Below are 5,966 nucleotides of genomic sequence, written 5' to 3'. Positions count from 1 at the left end.
TGGTATCAAGATGGCTTGAATTCTAGCTTTTTCCACATTTCCAAATCCTGGAAAAACGCATCTCCAGCCCCTAGAAGGAAAATAAAATTTCCCCTCCCACACAAAAGTCTCCTTACATTTTTATGTCCTGACTATTTCAGAATCATTGATAGTGGGAACATCTATTCTTCAAAGAAAGGGAAGACTTGGGCCGCTTCCATGGCGGAGGGGAGCTGTTTGCAGTCCCGCCATGAGAACCCGCTTAGGAAATCACTTTAAGTGCCTCCTGGTGGTGCGCCCTGCCCATTGCTGGCAACCTCCAGTAGGTGTTAGTAAAGTTAAGGCTCAGTCTCAATGTTGCTGCCAGAAATTAGGAAAGAATAGGGGCCCAGGCTTGGAGCAGAGTTAGAAGGAAAAGCATCCTCCCAAACCTCTGGGCAAAGACCTTAGCAATATCCATCCGCAGAAGAGAGTTGTGTCCAGGAGAATGGTGAGCCGGAAGGCATGGACTGAAGAGGAGCTTCCCAGATACTTTGAGGGGAAGCGTCTGGTAATTTATAGTGAGTAGTGTGCTAGGTGCTTGAGCCATCATTATTTGGGTATAATTATTTAGGTATGAAAAGGAAGAATGGCCTAATTTTACATACAGGTTTCATATAGTTTGGATCTCAATCCAGTTTCTCATCAATCCTTTGCTCCTTTTGAGAATATTTCCCTAGGAAATATGTTCCTTTATTCTCTAAAAAAAGTGCTCCCCTTTGCAAATGAGTTTCCAGGAAAGAATCCATGCCTTGGCCAGTAGAAGTAAAGGCTCCCTGTTTAGGACCTAAGCACCTTCTTGTCTATTTAAACTACTGATTTGAATTTTTAAAACTCTTATCATTTGTCGAGGGGAGGGGTGAAAACCTACCTGTTGGGTACCATGAACAGTATTTGGGTGATGGGCAAACTAAAAGCCCGACTTAAGCATTATAAAAGGTATCCATGTAACAAAAGTGTTTGTATCCCCTTAATATTTTGAAATTAAAAAAAAACTCTATCATCCTGTATGTAGGTGTGCCTATTTATTATATTCAATCAAAAATTATAGCAAGTCAGAGACTGGACCTGTAGAATTCTCCTTCCTTAATGCCTGCCATTCCTTTATATGCAATTGGGCTTCTAATAAAGATTCTATGTGGCCGGGCGAGGTGGCTCACGCCTGTACTCCTAGCACTCTGGGAGGCCGAGGCAGGCGGATCATTTGAGCTCAGGAGTTCGAGACCAGCCTGAGCAAGAGCGAGACCTCGTCTCTACTAAAAATAGAAAGAAATTATATGGACAACTAAAAATATATATAGAAAAAATTAGCCGGGCATGGTGGCACATGCCTGTAGTCCCAGCTACTCGGGAGGCTGAGGCAGGAGGATTGCTTGAGCCCAGGAGTTTGAGGTTGCTGTGAGCTAGGCTGATGCCACAGCACTCTAGCCTGGGCAACAGAGTGAGACTCTGTCTCAAAAAAAAAAAAAAAAAAACCCTGAAAAAAATAACAGTTTAGAGGGTCTTAATTTGGAGTCCATGGTCTCATGGTGGTCCACGTATGAGCTTCAAAAGATTCATGAGACCCTGAAAACTGGTGCAAATTTGTATAGATCTGTGCATTTTTTTCTGAGAAAAGAATCTATAGCTGTACCAATTAAGGTACTTGGTTGTAAAATACCGAGACCAACGATGAGTAATTTAGACAGAAAAAATTGTCTTTTTTTTTTTTTTTTTTTTTTTGAGACAGAGTCTTGCTCTGTTTCCCAGGCTAGAGTGCCGTGGCATCAGCCTAGCTCACAGCAACCTCAAACTCCTGGGCTCAAGCAATCCTCCTGCCTCAGCCTCCCGAGTACCTGGGACTACAGGCATGCGCCACCACGCCCGGCTAATTTTTTCTATATATTTTTAGTTGTCCGGTTAATTTCTTTCTATTTTTTTTTTGTCTCGAACTCCTGACCTCAAGCGATCCTCCCACCTCGGCCTCCCAGAGTGCTAGGATTACAGGCATGAGCCACCATGCCTGGCTCGAAAAAATTGTCTTTTGAAAAGCCACCATAAAGGCTAGAAAATCAGGCTAGAAAAAAACAGCAGATGATTGAAAGATGACCAGCAGCAAACACAGCCAGAGTACGGCCCTGGGAGAGTCCAGCCGGGAGGACGCCCCTGACACCACAGGATACTTTGTGCTGCTGCCGCTGAACCCCTCACCCCACACTGCCACCATGAGCAATCTCCAGCTGTCCTCTCCTGTCCTCAGATCCCTGAGCAGGAGGGTCTGACTGGCAGAGCCTAGGTCGGTGACTGCTCCCAGTTGTCTGGAGTTGGAGCGGGGGACATGGCATTCCTCACCTCCTTTGCTCAGACAGGACCCAGCCCCCCTAAAACAGGAAGTGTGGTTGGATGCTAGACAAAAAAAAAAAAAAAAAAAGCAAAAGTCACTTAAATTGTGTTCATTAGATTCTCAAAGGGACAAAAGAACTAACATGAAGATCTAATAAAATTACACTATATTTCATGGTAACCACAGTTAATAACGTATACTGAAAAATTGCTAAGAGAGTAGATTTCAAATGTTCTTACAACAAAAAAATAAGTATGTGAGGTGATTGATGTGTTATTCAGCTGTAATGATTTTTAAGATGTATACACATATCAAAGTATCACATTGTACACTGTAAATATATACAATTTTTGTCAATTATACCTTAATAAAGCTGAGGGGAAAATTATGCTTTATTTACTTTCAGACTTTTAGTATACATTTTGATATACATAAACAAAATGCACATTAAAATAAATACATTTTTCTAAAATTAAAAATATTTTACTAAATGAGATATTTTGTATTAAATAATAAAATAAAAATATTGTACAGGTTTGACTCCTGTTTTTTTTCTATATAATGTTGTAACTATTTTGCTATATTTTTGGAATTCCTTCATAAACATCATTTTCAATAAATGCATAAATATTCCATTTTGTCAGAGGACCATAGGGAATGGATTATTCCAAAGTCCACAAGCCCTTATCTGAAATCTTTAGGGCCTGATGTGTATTGGAACTCGGAATTTTGGGGTCTTAGAGAAATAATATTATATTTATACCATATAGTACACAATACCCTCTTTGGAGTGTGGGGCAATACCTTATAATCAGATGTGATTGTTCTGTAGAGAATCATGAGATATTCACACTAAATGGAATAAACAAATACTGACCTGAACCGAACTCAGTAGTCTTATATCAGTTCAGGTCAATTTGTGCTGCCAATTGTGTTTGTACCAAACTTAAGGAAAAAACTTTCGGTTTTCAGAATTTTTTGGATTTTTGGGCTTGTAGATGAGTGATCGTGGACGTGCACTAGAATTTTACACTTTATAAGGAATAGTTGGAGAAACGTGCTAGATTATCTGTTAGTAGCCATTCTGGAACTGGAGATCAGCTTTTCCAGGAGTTGGAAATGTGGAAAGACCTGGAATGCTAGTCATTTTGACACCCACGTGAGGATGAAGCTAGCCCTCAAATAAGTCCGGGGCTAAGAGAAGTGTAGGGAGCAAGAGATATTAGATCGATCTTAAACTTGCTTTACCTCTGGAATTTTAATGATGAGAGCCAGTACATTTCCTTAGAATTCCAACCAAATTGAGGTAGGGTTATTTTTGTTATTAGGAAAAAAGGCATCCTAACTGATACCTCAGCTGGAAGCTTGGGAACTACATTTCTCCAAATCCCTTACCAGCAGGTCCCAGGAAGGATTCTGCCAATGACAGGCATTTACAGAAGATCTGGAAGGCAGTGCAGAGTTAGAAACCATTATTTTTCCTCCAGCGGTGGGGAGCGGACAGATATGTGGCATTTGACAGATGAGAGATTCTGCAGTAGCCTCTGAAAATCACCCCGCAGGCAGCTGTGACCATCAGTGGCGCTTCCCTTCAGTTCCCAATGTGGGTCACAAGAGAAACTTCCAGATTCTTTGAAAGTCAGCCATGATATGAGGGCTGTGGCACTTTTTCTAGACTTCCAAAAGTTGAAACAATATCAACTTTTGAAATTGGAGCGTAAGATCAATGGGCATGATTTTAAAGAGAGCAATTCTATTATTAATCAGGATAAGAACTGTTAGGGGTCAGGAGGAAAATATGTTCAAGCTTTAAGGAATAGCTGTTTAGAATGTATCGTGCGCCATGTCAGGCACTGCAGGAGATGCGATGATTAAAAGCTGATCTGCCCCTAAGAAGCTGGATGAGGGAAGAAGTGGATTTGACTATGTGAAACAGCAATGGCTTAAACATAAAAGGTTTATTCTTTTACAGAAAAGAAGTGTTGAGGAGCTAGTCCAGCGATGGGATAATGGCTCCACAAAGTCACTGGACACTGGGCTCCCTCCATCTTTCCACTCTATCGCCCTCAGCTGGCGGTTTCCATCCTGAAGGTCACCTCATGGTCCAAGATGGCTTTCTTAGCTCCAGTGATCCCCGCCTCACCTCAGGCAGCAGAGAGATGGAAGGAGGGGAGGACAAAAGGTCCAGCCTTCCCGTTGAATCTGCTCCCCTTAAGCAATCTTCCTATAAGTTCCAGAAAATGTTTCTCCTTATATCTCATAGATCAGAAATTTAGTCACGTTACTGTCCTTGGCAAGGAAGGCTGGAAAATATAAATTTTTATGTGGTAGATTATTACCCTGAATAATTGGGACTCTGTTATGAAAAAGCAGGAAAGAATGGATTATCGGGTGGCAATTTATAATTTCTGCCTTAGGAAGTTAGAATCTATCTGGGGAAATAAGAACCTATAGGGTTGAAAAGATAATTAATAGTATATTGGGCCTGGCGCAGTGGCTAACACCTGTAATCCCAGCATTCTGGGAGGCCGAGGCAGGTGGATCGCCCGAGGTCAGAAGTTCAAGACCAGCCTGAGCAAGAGCGAGACCCCGTCTCTACTAAAAATAGAAAGAAATTATCTGGCCAACTAAAAATATATATAGAAAAAAATTAGCCGGGCATGGTGGCGCGTGCCTGTAGTCCCAGCTACTCGGGAGGCTGAGGCAGTAGGATCGCTTAAGCCCAGGAGTTTGAGGTTGCTGTGAGCTAGGCTGACGCCATGGCACTCACTCTAGCCAGGGCAACAAAGCGACACTCTGTCTCAAAAAATAAATAAATAAATAAATAAAAATAAAAATAGTATATTGGGAAGAGCCAGGCAGTGGGTTGCAGAGAAGTTTGGAGGAGAAAGAGATGGGGTCGATGTAGTCTGGGAAAGCTTCTTGGCAAAATGAGGCTTTGAACTCTCCTTTAAGGATGAGCAGGATTCATAGGTACAGAAAGCTGGGAGGGCGTCCCAGCAGGAGGAGCGGAGCTGAGCAGCCTCCCGGAAGCTAAACAATGCCGACCAGCCTTGGGCTGCAGCAGCAGCAACCAGTTGGACCAGGTATTGGGACTGGAATGTAATGGAGTCTTAGGCTAGATGGGGAGGAATATTGACTGATTTTTAAAAATCTTTCAAAGCAAAAGTTTCGAGACTTTTCTTCTAGAATAAAATATGAGTATTGAATTTGCTTCCCTGTTCTTGGAATTAACACTTCTGTATTCTCTACACCACTCCCATCAACAGAAATAATCGCAGTATTTACTCCAATGAATTCTCCTACTTTTGGATTGTCCAAAATAGCCCACAGAGTGCACAGTGAATATATGACAGCAATAATAAAAATAAATGCATGAGAAGCCTGAGACCACAGTCCAAGGCTATTACTCATTAAATGGCCTACAAATAGAAAAAGCCTACAAATAGAGTGTTCTGGGTCCCTTTCCTAAATATTAATTGTTTATTTCACGATTCTTCTCCAATCTAAACAGACCTTAAACTGCCCCTTCTTTATATGCTCCCATAAAGGATTATAAACCAGAGAGTAGGTTGGTTTAAACAAAGCAATCAGAAAGTAAGCAATCTTCTCTTTCTCTCTGGCT

Source organism: Eulemur rufifrons, chromosome 15, assembly GCF_041146395.1.
Source record: "Eulemur rufifrons isolate Redbay chromosome 15, OSU_ERuf_1, whole genome shotgun sequence".
In the NCBI taxonomy this organism is placed as follows: Eukaryota; Metazoa; Chordata; class Mammalia; order Primates; family Lemuridae; genus Eulemur; species Eulemur rufifrons.
The sequence above is the reverse complement of the archived record's forward strand: the minus strand, read 5'-3'. Positions refer to the sequence as shown.